This window comes from Periplaneta americana, chromosome 6 (assembly GCF_040183065.1).
Source record: "Periplaneta americana isolate PAMFEO1 chromosome 6, P.americana_PAMFEO1_priV1, whole genome shotgun sequence".
NCBI classification, from domain to species: domain Eukaryota; kingdom Metazoa; phylum Arthropoda; class Insecta; order Blattodea; family Blattidae; genus Periplaneta; species Periplaneta americana.
This window is the reverse complement of record NC_091122.1, coordinates 81091475-81106500: the sequence shown is the minus strand read 5'-3', so window position 1 is coordinate 81106500 and position 15026 is coordinate 81091475. Positions and strand designations below refer to the sequence as shown.

At 33.7% G+C, this 15026-nt stretch overlaps 1 protein-coding gene and 1 long non-coding RNA gene across 6 annotated transcripts in view; one reads left to right on the top strand and one right to left on the bottom strand.

The window, feature by feature from the left end:
- The window catches only part of LOC138701460 (E3 ubiquitin-protein ligase SHPRH), a 444559-nt gene that overhangs the window by 85284 nt on the left and 344249 nt on the right, over positions 1 to 15026 (bottom strand). The window lies entirely within an intron of this gene.
- LOC138701461 (uncharacterized) lies at positions 11536 to 13671 on the top strand. The gene is made up of 2 exons (XR_011332586.1): positions 11536 to 11923; positions 13184 to 13671. It is a non-coding gene; the product is annotated as an uncharacterized lncRNA (long non-coding RNA).

Here is a 15026-nt window from a genome sequence, read left to right as displayed (position 1 = left end):
CGCAAGGAAAAAGATCATCGACCCCTCAATCTCTGGTAAGAGACTATTTCGTTACTAATGATGGTGGTGTATGCTGACGAGTTCCGATTCCGAGCAACATGATAAGGTTTTGCTGAGAGCAAGTTTATATAATATAGGTACTTGATAATGTCATGTCTGAAATGAAAAGACGTTTGAAGAAAATTCTGTTTTCTGTGAAGCAGTATCAGCTTATGATCCAAAGTCTCCTGATTTCATGAACTTCAAGACACTGCGAGAACTGGCTGACTTATATTGATCTTCAAAATGTGTGTTAAACATAAACCAGGAACTTCTAGAAAAACTGTGTTCCCTAGTGAAATTAATTAATATTAAATCAAAACATGTGTGTGACCTATATTCTAAACTACAGGACATAACATGAGCTTGGCATTCCAGGACATACTGTACTCCAAGTTTTACAAATCATACTGATCTGTCTCATCACAACTGCAACCGCTAAAAGGACTTCTTCTGCATTACGACGAATAAAAACTTTCACAAGGACAACCATGTCAAGCACAAGGATTTGTAATCTAGCAATTTTATCCATTGAGAGGGAGAAAAGTTGGGAATTGTTGAAGGACCCATCACCAGTGATCGAGAGATTAGTTGCTAGGAAATCTCGACAGCTCCAGTTCACCTTATGAAGCGTTTGTATAGGAACGTCTTGCATGATTGTTTATCATAATTAAATTAGACTTTCGAGAATGAGTTTCAAGAGAGTTTGTGGCAGCGGCATTGTCAGTAGATGGGTCACGTACTATCTAAACCCCGCATATTTGGCCCACCCAAAATAATTAGTCTGGCTACGCCACAGGGTGAAATGGAACCTTACATTTAACACATTTAATGTTTTTCAAGTGAATGTTATTGGTTACTCTAAAGAGGTTTGGGTTGTGAAGGTGGAAATTAGAGTCACATGTCTTATTAATTATGTCCATTTTCGTTTGTTAGTTGCATTAAAAACATAGTGTGCATATTATTTTACTGTTTATTGGATAATAACTCGATTAGCAATGGTTTCAAGAGACAAGAAGACTGTAATATAGCTTCAAGGTAAATGATTTATTATTATTATTATTACTATTATTATTATGATTATTATTATTATTATTATTGTTAGTATACTTATTTTATTGTTCTGTACGAATACATGAGATCTCCAACAATGAAGATTCACTAGAAACAGCTGGACCACCAGAAGAGTATTTAGGTCACTAAGATGTAGTGGTAGAAACAGGAGATGGCAACATCTGGTGATCGTTCAAAAAGACAAAATTATAAAGCTACAAGAAGTAAACCGCATTCACCAAAAGTTCCTAAGCACAAAATGCATTTACGGCTGCTCTGGTAAAATATTATAACAAAATTAAAATTGCAAAAAAATTCTGAGAATTAAATTATGACATACGAAATGATATAAATTTAAATTTAAATAATGACATACCTACAGAATGTACACTCTGCAAAGCAAAGCAAAGCAATGCACAAATTCCGAGAAATACTATTTCCGAATGAATGGCGAGAACACCAGAATGTGCCAAAAATTAATTTGCAAGACTGTGCACTTTAAACATACGTACTAATTATTATTATCACAGAATTTTCGGGAAGAGGTAACAATGGGAATTTTAGCAACAATGACAGACAAGGAAAAAATACCCACCCTAAAAATAAAACTAGCGATCAAAACATAGACACTGTTGAACATTCACACAAATAGTTTACAAAGAAGAGTGTTTGAGTAAAAATATTGCACCATTTAGCCTCATTGCTTACTGATAAATACTTAAATTCGTATTTCTTCGAGCATAAAGGAAACCACTGAATAACATGTACTGTTTGTGGAAACCCTACTGCTAAACAAAACTTTAATTGGAGGATGATTTTTACTCTCATATAGCCAGGAAAGACAATTCTATGATTAAAAAATCAGCTGCTACAGAGAGAGCTGCTAAGGACTCATCATTTAAATATGCTAATTTTTGACTTGCAGAGTGTATTGCAAATACCTTCTCCTGATGTAGGCCTGTTATATAATTTTAGTAAGCTTAATATTGATCATATGTAATGCAGCTTCACCGAACGCCGGATACTGCTATTTTTGGACAGACATAAATGGTAAAAGGAAAATTTGTGAAGCTAGATGGTGCATAGCTTTCTATTTGAAAAATGTGCCTGCCTATGTCACTGAAGTGTCTTAACTTTCCGACACATGTGGTGGGCAAAACAGAAATGCTCAGATGTCTGCACTGATGCTTTATATGGTCCAACATCTCCATCTTCATAATATTTAACACAAATTCTTGGAGAGAAGTCATTCATTCATCAGTAGAATTTATGCACAGCTCAATAGAGAAGAAGAAGACAAATATAGATATAGTATTTAGTGTTCATGATTGGATGAATATCTTCAAGGAAGCCAGAAAGAATAAAAAGGAACATCGTATCACAAAATAATTTTTGTATGAGGTCTTCCTGCATCTAAAATGTTTCAGTAGCCAGACAATAAAAAATAAACAAGTCTATTGACGAGAACAGTAGTAAATTCATTTGGCTGAAAATAAAATGTTTAGGATTAATTAGTTTAGAAATCTTGTCACCAGGGCCGCCGACAGGATTTATGGGCCCCTGTGCAATATTGTGCTCGGGCCCCGTTAAAAAAATAAAAAAAAAATGACAAGTTAACAATTATTCTGACGATAATAATTATTTGCAAAATAAATAAAAGATAACCCCACACACAGATACGAATCTAAAAATATACACTTTTATTACATTGAAAACTTTTAGCAAAACTTCACATTAGCACAATATATTACATTTCTTTTTCAGTGGGGCCTACATAGTATGTTTCGTCTTTTCATTGCCGTCTGTTTCGTTTCGTTTTCATAAAACATTATTCTTAAACAGTTGTAATTTCTGACTTGCAGGCCAACATCGACAAACAACTCTCCTTGACTTCATTGATGCAAAATCATCAATTATATCATCAAAATTTAAAGACTTAGCAAGATCGCTCTCCAGACTATGGAGGCCAAGGTTACTCAGTCTTTCTTGACACAGTGTTACTCTGAATACATTTTTATTTCCTTCATTTTGTTTGAAGTTGGTGTGAAATTGAGCGTTGCTTGTGAAGGTGCAGAAAATAAACCAATCTCAAGTCCGTCAGTTCAGGCTGTCAAAAATGAAGACAGTTCATGCTTAGAAGTGAATACTGATGATTGTAGCTGTTTAGAAAAAAATTCTGATAACAGTAGTATTGAATCAGAACAAGCAAACAATAGTAAAAATGATGGGTTAATATGTGCAAGTGAAACAAATTTACACGCACCAGTTCCTAACTCTGAGTCATGGCAAGTAACAAGCGACCTTGGAAAACTAAAAAGTGGCAGACAAACTGTAAGTGTCATTGAATATGTTGTTCGAAAAAGTATCCCCAACCTGCCTAATAACCTTCTAAGTGACGGAATAAGAACCTTTACAGTATTATTTTCAAAACTCAAGAATGAAGAATGTGTTCCCAGAGACTGGCTGGTGTGGAGTGAAACAAATCAGTCATTGTACTATTTTCCCTGATTTATTTCACTCCATACTAGCCAGTATCTGGGAACACATTCTCCATTCTTGAGTTCTGAAAATACTGTAATACTGTTTTGAAAGGCTCTTGTTTTCGAACAACACATTCAATGACACAATTTGTCTGCTGCTTTTTAGTTTTCCAACGTCGCTCAATTTCACACCAACTTCAAACAAAGTTTTACTCCCTTTCTTAATATCCTTCAAATTTTCTGTCTCTCCTTGCGCTTCTCAGCTCTCGAGTTATGCTTCTACTTGTCCATTGTCCACTGGTAACACTAATGAACAGAATTTACTAGAAAAACGACAACGAAAAGACGAAAGTTTCGTCACGAAACATCCTATGTAGGCCCTACTGAAAAGGAAACGCGATCCTGTGACTTGGATTTGGGAGAGTCCACTAGCATATTGCGGTGGGCTGGCAGGGGTTGGTAGTTTAGAGGACAAGCCAATTGAATGTGTTCGGTACAAGCGACAGGAACATATTTCAGGCAAATCCCAGAGCCCTCAAGTGTCGTGTCGATGATTGTTAACGTGGGAAACCGATATTCTATTATATAAGCGTTAAACATTTACATAACCGGTAATGAAGTGGTGATCTGTATTAATTCTATTATTGTTGGTTAATATGTCAAATTCATGTAACAAATGTTCTTACAAAATTTTATAGTACCGGTATGTATTGTGATAATGAAAAGTAATCAGACTCATTTAATCTGAAGGATCCTTACTCCTCACGGGCCCCCTTTGCCCCCCCTTCTTGGTGGCCCTGCTTCTCACTATTCGTGAGCTGCCACAAGGGACAAAGAGTACTTTACCATATAAATGTTTATTGAACCATTAATTTTGTTTTGACAATGAAACTCCTACAAGTACATAGCTGCAAATACATTTTGAGATTGGTGGAAATATACCTAGTTTTAGAGAGGTAAGTGTTACAAAAAAGTAAAGAATGCTAATGAACTTGGTTTCATTTCGAATATAGGTGATGCTTCAGGAGAGCAATTGATCCTTTCAATGCAGCTAAAGTTAAAATCGGAATAATAGATGTAGGTATTCCAAGCCTCTTAAACACATCTTTCATGAAGAGAGTGGCGGTACCTCTTGCTCCAACCAGAAGTCCGATTACTTCAAGCTCTTCCAACTGGTACTTTTGGAGGTAATATGGAATGATAGGATTGTAGACATTCTTTTTTTCTTTATCCACTTCTGCTGGCTGTTCCTCATTCGTTTCGAAACACACAGTGGGATCAATTATGAATCCAGATCTTGTAGATTTCTTGAAAGCTATTATATCTATGCGTCGTGTACTGCCAGTGATGGAGAGACCATGTACTTCTTCAAAGGTGTTGTAATTGGCATCTTTAAGGGCAGTGGCTATAATTGATCGTACTTGGTGGTGTCTAGCGTTTCGCAGAGCTTCGCTGTGTGGACAGGATCCCAGGACGTGTGCAAGAGTTTCAACCTCGTTGTGGCAATACCGACAACGGTTATCCTGAGATCTCCCCGGCACAGCATGTACTGCATCAACAGGACAGAACTCCGATATGTCATATTTTTACTGTTTTTACAGAAGAGGAATTTAAATGTTCCAAGATCCATTATAGTTTCTTGTTTGTGGGTTATCATTCTTCAGATTTCTCTGGATTAATCAGGTTGTTATTTTGTAGAATTAAACCAGAAAAAAATCTACACAACCTGAGCTATTACGTGGCACTGAAAACAAAATAGATAATGTTGAAATTACCAGGTTTTTCTCCGGGACTCTTCTATAGAATGGAGTTACAGGTATGATTAGACATCAGAGTATAAGAAAATTTTCGTCGCAGAGATTAGAAAGCCAATAATAGTTAAGAGATCACAACAATTTTTAAACTCTATTCGAACCTCTTGCAATCTCGACCGCAAACAAGAATGATTTGATTTTACTCCGTGACCTGAAAATTATTTCTTCAAAACTTCATTTGTGATGCTAAAATCTACCTTCAGGAAATGTTCCATTGAGCACAGTGAATCGGCTTTCTCAGATTCGGAATTGGAAAAAAACAATTGCAGTACACACTAAAATCAAGGAATATGTCAATAAAATGCATTGAAAATATATACTGTAATTGAAAACATGATTATATTCTTACTTTGATTTGCAATGCGTGAAAAAATTATTATATTAATCATAAATCATTAATATTATTCCATTCTATTTGGTAAATTTCTTTATTGAGTATTTTTTTCATGTTTCTGTATCATTGATAATAGTATAGGCCTAAAATATATTTATTTTGGTTTCCAAAACAAATAAATTAAATTAAATATAATTTGCTTAAATCTTTTCTATTTACCATTGGATCTGTAAAGAGAAGCTTTTTCAGTCTCAATAAATTATCTCTTCTATAATAGTTTTCAAGTCAAAACAATTTCAATTATGTCAGTATATTAGGTAATTTTGTTAATTCTGAACACATCGTAAACTGTATATTGGGATAAAATGTCAGTAACTGTACACTAAGACATCGGCATTTCAATTTCCATTAAGCAGGAGAGTCAACAGCAACTGTTGAAATTAGACTCCACTGCATAAAATAGTAAGGTGAAACACATTAAGTGTCCACTGTCAGGAGAAAGACATTAAGTCATCAACATCCCCCAATAATTTAATATAAATAGCCCCTCTAATAATAAAAAGTGAAGATTTTTTTCCTGTAAATTATAACTAATACATATGTATGGTGATACCTGCAAAGAAAATTTGTTAAAATGTTCGTAAATATGGAAGAAAATTACAAATGTACATAGCAAGGAATTATTCAATCGCCTTTATCTCAAAACTATTATTTTCGACTTAGTGTGTTTTACCTGTAGGCCAACGATATATGAGAATCTACTGATGCTAAGCTGTACAACAACAATCCACATGCTTACCAATTGTTATAAATAAAGACTCCATGAAGAATATCACAACAAACAGAGGTATTAACAAGTTATTATTACCAAGTACCACTGCCATCGTGATCTAGACCAGGCCGTAATGCAGGTTGTGTGACGTCACTCGATGAGTCGGGCTTTTCTATTTCAGTATACGGAGCTGAGTGAAATATATTACTTTATAGCGTGTCGGCGCTCAATTTTATTTAGTGTAATGTGTGTATAAGACCCCTTCACACTTCTTATTGCATAATATGTTGCAGAAATAATTACAAAACTGTGTTATTTTAATGTGAACGGAGTTTTACATGGTAACATAACCTGGTTGCATCAACATTTTAAGTTTGGAATGGAAGCCATTTTGAGAATGAATAAAGAAGAATTATTTATATTGTGATTTTAATTTAGCACATCTACCTTCCTTACTTGTAGGTACAAAATTTACCACAGTCCCTCCTATGAAATTAGTGTATATGGGTCATTCCATTGTAACAAACGTTACATTCTTACATGGATTTGAACATTTGACATTTTTCTGCAGTCAACTGTAGACAAGAGCAATGCTTTGGAACATACCTGGTAATAGAGGATAGTGTGAAGATTATATAGTACCAAAAATATAATACTGTGATGATGCATGTTCTTGGGTTTACAGTTTGAAAAAATGTAACAAACGTTACATCAAAGGACATGGATTCTCAAGTTGTGAAAGACTGTTGTGATTCTCTGTTCTTACAATATTTTATGTCAGATAAAAAAAATACAGCTTGAATTTAGGAAGATTACAGAACTAAATGACATAAACGTTTTTAATTCTACAGATGTATCTTACTTGAAAATAATTACAGTTTGTAAAGAACATCCTAGTGATAATTTAAAAAAAAGGTAATTTTTGAGAGTACAATAACATTCTTACTCAACTAGCACAGTAAAATTTGTGTTGAAAATAAATTTTCCCCTAACTTCCTTAGGTTTAGGCAATGTGCTTAAAACTAGGTCTGAGGATATTTCATCTATATCGTCATTTGTTGGGTACACAAAGTAAGTGTTCTTTCCTTCTCTTCTTCTCATGAATTGTACACTACACATATTACTCACATAATTGAGAAGGATTATATGTCCGACATAATATTGTCCAGTTTGTGGGTAATGAACCAATACGTAATCACCAACTGATAGTTCTGAAAATTTTGAATTCATGGCATGATCAATGGAATGAGTAGATTTTGTAGGACTGCTTGTTTCTTCCTGCGTTTCTTTTATTTTATGTTTCTTAAATGGTTCAACATCTCCAGTATTTGAGAAGAGCCCAACTGTGTTTGGTGCAGCAATTTTCACACATCGGGCTTGTTGGATTCCTACCACTGGCAATGCACTTTTCCATTCTTCTACATATTTTGCAGCAGTTGAGTCAATTTTACCAGCAGGGACATAAAAACAATGTATGTTGTAAATGTTAGATTTTGTGATGTCATAAAATTGCTCAGCATTTTGCACAGTAGCATTTCCTTGTAAAACTCGCTTCCATACAATGCGTTTAAGGGTAGCTCCAACACCATCGTGTGGGCCCTTACCATGGTAAGACTCGTTATAGTTCCACTCAACATTACATCCTAGAATTTTGGATAATGTGCACAAGTATGATATTGCCTTCCGGTTTTTAAAATGTTGTGCAGCACCATCAGTCCACAGATAAACTGAAGTTATAGGAGACTGCTTTAATGCAGACAGGTAGTTTAGTAGGATTTCATTGAAAGCAGCAACTTCAGCAGTGCCATGACTCTGTGTATCACTAATGACTGCTAAACATATTGTTGCGACATCATCAGTAGAAGATTTTCGGAAATAGCAAACTGCAGTATAGATTGTCGTTGATGTTTCAGCTGATGTGTGTGTCCAGTGTGCAGCCATAACTTCATTCTGAAATTTTGCTACATAGTTCTCAGCAAAATCTGTTAGGAGAATCAGCTGTCCTGGTTGTAGTGATGATTTTTGTTTCTGCTGTTCCTTCCATTGTCTTCTTTTATTGTATATATGATTGGATAGTTGCGTTAGCTGATTCTTGAAATAAGTGAAGAATTCATTTATAGACATATCTTTTTGAACCAGATGTCCACCTTCCCATTGCTTGGTGTGAACCTCATCACAGTCATCATCAATTTTTGTAATCAGCGTGGATTCAATATCTCCACATTCTTGGCAACTTCTTTTCATACAGTTCTTATTTTCAGTTTAACAAACTGTTTCTTTCAGAAGCTCCTGGATGGTTTTTGGTTTTTCACTTGTTTTCCAGGGCGCTGCTGAAATCATTATCTGCGTATTTCCACAGTAAGGGCAGCAGCACATTATCTGATCCTTATCAGAGACCAACCTAACATGTTTCGGTCGCATTTCACAAAATTTTGATAGACCAATCTTTACATTTGGATTCTGCTCTTGAAAAAGTGTGTATACTTCACGCAAATGATATACAAGCAGTCTTTTTTGCATATATTCTTTCTTTCCATCCTCACGTATTATAATAAAATCTTTTTTTCCAGGGAGTTGGCGGGGAACATCGTCACATTCATAAAAACCCTTCACCATTTTCATAGTATCTGCAGTAATAGACAATGTAGAAGATGTGGAATGTTTTGCTGACTGTACTAATAGATTAAATGATTCGGCAAGCTTTCTTACTACGGCTGTTTGTTTTCGAGGGCTCCTTGGAAGGTTTCTTTGTGCTCTTTTTATAGCCTTTCCAAAAGAATTTGCACTCTTATAATGAGGACTTCCTGAAGAACCGTCTTTCAAAATACATTAACTTAAAACTCTTGCTTTTTGTCTTCTATGATATTCTTGTACTCGCTTCCTAGTGGCTTCTCTTTCTGTAGATTTTTCCGATTTTGATTTTGGCTTTTTCCTAAGTTTCCTCATAATGTTACGACACTTTTCTAGTCTCTCTTGAGTTTTTTCTGTGTCCATTCTAGCTCTGTACTCACGCATTCTCTCAGTAGCAGGTTTTGGAGCTTTTTTCATACTGAAATGCATATATGGCCCATCAAACATGAAAACGTACTAAAACATGTCTTATTTTAAATATAAGCTTACCAAACATAGGCCATTAATCAATAATTTCATGTATTACATCTGATTATCTTATTATTTTTTGTGTAACAAACGTTACCACATTGTTATGTAACGATTGTTACTATTTGATGTAACGTTTGTTACACAGAATTTATATAAAATTATTATTTTAAAAATCAGAATGTCTAGTATTTATGTAGCTTACATGAGGAAGTAAGATAATACAAAGTTTCATTTTAAAATAAAAAACAGTTTTCTAATTATGAAATAAAATTAATATTTTTGTAACAAACGTTACATAACCTAAGTATTTCTTTTAACAGTGGATAATTACTTTAATAGATTATATTTCCACTCATTGTTACTACATACAGGCACTGAAACAATTACTTTCAAAGGTAATATAGCACTAACTTCATGGAATTTAATATTCTGATAGCTATGTCCTAAAATCAAATGACGTAATCTTACCAGAATCCCTCTGTAGCAGCCATGTCGACTTTGCTTGTTGGGAACAAAGAAATTATGCCGGCAAAATTAAAATTATACCATGCTGTATAAAGTCAATGAATTGGAGAATTTTTTAATCCAAAAGAACAGTTTCTTCGATTAAATATAAAATGTTGTCTTTATGTCCCTCATCTCGTGGAATGACCCGTATGTACAGTTGTGTGTTAATCTGGTAGGTTAGATAAATACAATTCATTACAACCCAGTATAGTAGGGAACAAATAAATAATACAATTAAATTTTTATTCAATGTAATATGTGCATAAGTTCCATTTATGTATTGCATAATGTGGCAGGAATAATAAATAAAACTGTGTTATTTTTATGTGAAGAGAATTTACCATGTTAACATAACCTATCTGCGTCAACATTTTAGGCTTAAGTTGAGAACGAAAACGGTTTTGAGATTTAATAAAGAATATATTTTTAGGATAAACTTCAGAACACGGTTACCGTCCTTACTTATAGGTCGAAAATTCACCACAGTCCCTCCTATGAAATGTACATACGTTATATTACTTAGTAGCGCTGAGGTATAGGCTAGTTCCGGTAATTTCTGAACTGAAAACAGTTGAATTTATTTTTTGTGGAGATGCATTTGATCCTATAAGCAAGGCATATTAAAATCCTGAACGAACCGAACTAATTTGTATATTTAAGATGTATGAATACGAAGGGAACTACCTTAGCGCTAGTTTAGCCCTGGTAACATATTAAACTAATCAGACTTCAGACTGGAGTACCGTCTGAAACGAATAAATACAACTGAAGTGTAGACAAATTGCATTTATAAGTTATACGTAGCGTTATGCTTAATTATAATGCATAATTGCGAATATGGAAATAAGGCAAGTACTGATAGAATAAACATAACCTATAACTTCAACACATTAAAATATGCGTGCGATGCAACTGAAAATTGTTGAAAAGTGCATAAATGAATGTGCAAGAATTTCGTAATGAAGCATGAGTGCTTTATTTCAACTAATTACAATTCTAGATACTGTAACAGTAATGAAAACTATAGGGTATAATTTTTCGTAATATACTAGCTATATGTATCTCGTTTTTAGTTCAAATTGTGTATATTATCAAACGTCGTATTATTTACTCGTATAATGTAGGTTATTCACAAATAAAAAGGGCGCAATAATTTAAATTTAATAAGACAAATACGGTAAACTAACAATAATGGATTAGACAAGAGTAACATCGGTAACGCTGCACTTAGGCCTACTCACAACGTACTTTACATGTCAGTCAATGTTTCACTGTCACGTATATATTATTACACATATTTAGCCTACTGTTTATAAGACCAAAATTTCACTTAACCACATAAGGGCGCAATATTTAATCGAAATAAAGGCAGGTATTACACATACGAACTTTGCCTGCAACAACGTAATTTTCACACCAAAAATAATATTATACCTTAAATTGCAAGTAAATTGTGTCTCAAGTGTCTCACAATCACTGTTTAAAATTTTACTGACGCAATTACACTGCATTTCAGAGAAATATATGTTATTCTTCATGCACTGCAACTAATTCATATGGTTGAAAGACCGCCTTTCGCGATCAGCTGTTAAGCGAGTCACGTGGTCTGCCTTACGGCCTGTATTAGATCACGATGGCAGTGCAAGTATTAATGGCGTAGGAATTACTAAGTTTTAAACTATAGCAGTGGTTCTCAAACTATGTTCTGCGGAACTGGTTTCAGGAAATATTTTTGCAATGGTGGACAACTTGATGGATCTATATTTAATAAGAGAAAATGCATACAATGTGCATAAAGTTCATTTTGGCAACCCTGCAAAATGTACTACAACTCCATAAATATTTGTCTTACCAAAATTGCACCATGTCTCTCAATACATCTAATTAATTGCCGCATTTAGGGATTCTGCCATCTGTCAACAATGAAGTATTATTTATTTATTTAACCTGGTAGAGATAAGGCCATCAGGCCTTCTCTTCCCCTCTACCAGAGGATTACTACTACAATATTAAGAATACAATTACAATTATAATTACAATTAATATTAAATTTACAAATACAATAAAAATCAAAGTACTAAAAGATTAACTGATTAATAAAAGCTAGACAGTTTATTGTAAAAGTTAAGAAGAGACTAACATTTTTTTTTGTTTTAGTTTTTTTAAGTGGAAAACATTCGTGTGACCTATATACAAAGCCCCAAAAAATCAATGTATCATGCCAGTAGAGAACTTAACATGACAAAACAACAGTATGGTGCATGTTAAGCAAGAGTCTGCAGTTCAAGCCTTACAGATTTCACATGGTACAGGCGCTAATACCAACCAACAAATCAAAAAGGAGAGAATTCTGCATAAATTTGCAAGCATGGCTGGAGGTGGATGGTTTTGCGGACAGACTTGTGTTCACTTATGTAGCAAAATGAACAGGCATAATTTGAGATTTTGAGGCACGGAAAACCCGCATGCCACAATGGAACACGAATGTGATTCTCTGAAGATGAATGGTTTCTGTGCTACGACCAACAGTAGTTTGTTTAGGCCTTTTTTCTTTGCAGAGCCTAACTTTACTCAATCAATGAGTTCTTTGAAATTGACATACATTTTTAAATAATGCAGTTCTAAATGTTATATTGTTTCTTAATGTTTTTCTTCTTTTTTTTCTTCTTTCTTTTTTTTTTTTTTTTTTTTTTTAGTAGTGAGTTTTTGAATGAAACCTAGTGGTGAATAAATTAATATTTAAATTTCAATGTAATAATGAACAGAGCAAATTGCACTACCTTATGTTGCATTTTTAAAGTTTATTATTAACCTCTGTTGTAGTATTTATAATTAGTTATTAAACATATGACAATTAGTATTTGATACTGTCTTTTATCTAGCAAATATAATACTTTTAACTTTGTATTATATAATTTGATAAATATCTACATTGTTTTAATAATTAGATTTTATTTTTGTATATCTATGAAATGTATTGCAGTAAGATTGTAACAATGACAATGTCTATACTGAAGTTTTACATTCAATGACAATAAAGAGTATTATCATTACTGTATCATTATTGTCATTATCATTACAGGAATAATCTATCTCGACATGCTGTCCGAGTGATTGTTGCTCCAGTTGGAAGAAGAGGTACCTGACTTCAATATGCAGCAAGATGTGCCCCCCCACATTGGAATAACCTCATATGCAATCACCTCAACCAGCATCTTCCAGAACGCTGGATTGACCATGCTGAGTTGATGTGCCATTATGTTGTGGCTCCCCATGTCAACCAACCTAACGCCGTATGATTTTTTTTTTCTTTTGGGGATGCATGAAGGACAAGGTGTTCATAACCCCATTTTCACAGGACTTACAGCAGTCAAGGCAACGGACAGACGATGCAGTTGACTCAATTGATCAGGCTATGCTAGCACGAGTGTGGCAAGAAATGGAGTATAGTATCTACCGTGTCACAAATGGCACCTGCGTCGGATATCTGTGAATATTCATTGAAACTTGGAGAGGTAACCTTTCATGTTATATTTGTATTTGTGAAATAAATTCATTACAGCAGTTACAGGGATGTATCAATGATTTAAAATTTCCCTGTATTATGTGTAATTTTTCCTCAATAAAAGGAAACTGTCAAGTATGGAAACAGAAACTGTCCAGCAGGAAATGGAAACTATCTGCTACTTTCAAAATGAAAAAAATATTGTAATGTAAATGATATTTTTAATTCATTCCAGAAATTCTTATTAGCATACTTTAAGCTACTTGGATGAACATAGTGCACTCCAATATATTCTTCACTATTCTAGTGCAGTATAAGATTTCTAACCATAAGACTTCTTCCATATTTGATTTAATATCGTCTATAATATTTAATAATTCATCGTCTATAATATTTAATAATTCATCTTTTATTTAAAATAGTAATCATCCTGGGTTTCTCCCTAATTTCCCCAGTTGGTTGTATTAACACATTAAAATTCTCTCTTTACTAATTCACTATCCTTCTTCATTGGTGTCTCCACTACTTCTGTAATATCATGTTTTCCTAGTAATCTGTTGAAATCTTTATTATTATTGATTTTATTTAAAATCCCTTCTATATTCACAGGGCCCAGTTTCTGATGACATGTCATCGTTTTTTCCTCGTATTGGAGACATTGCTCGTTTGTTTATAAATTCCATTTGTGATGTCCACATTCTAAAAATCTATTTTATAGATTATTTTTTGCCCTTTTCTGGTTTTACGTCACTTTTAAAAGCTATATGTCATTTTTAGGTCATTTTTTTCAAGCTTTGGGTCAATATTTTCGTCATTAACGGGATTTCACAAACACAATCTGCTTTCTGCATTACATTTTGTCATATTTAAATTGATCTACTGAAGAACAGAAACACATGTTAATATATATCACATCACGTCGAGTTTTCGTCTGCTTGCTATGAATGAAAACGAAAGAACAAAAATGACAAACGATTATACCAAGTAATTATCGAGCCTTAGAAAGTGCATAATGTCTACAGCAGCAAATGACAAGACCCAGACGTTTAAATGTAGCCGATCTGCAACGTAATTGGCTGCCAGAAATATGAGCGACGCGACTCTATAATACTTGAATTTTCTCTTGTTATAGATTTTGCAATGAAATTTATAATTCTAATTTATAATTTACAACACTGAGACTTATTTCTTGTTATGCGAACGCAATTATGAAACCATTTAATCTTCACTTGCAATAAAGTTTTCAATGAAGAAAGTTCCAGTCACAATATTTTAGTTACTGGTATTGTTAAAAACGGAAAATATTAAAAAAACTAACTCGTTCCAATATTAACATTATTATACCTAAGATTAAACCTTCCAAAGCATGACATTTCAGACTTGTTTCAGAGTTTGCTGAGGAAATATTCTCTACAGATGG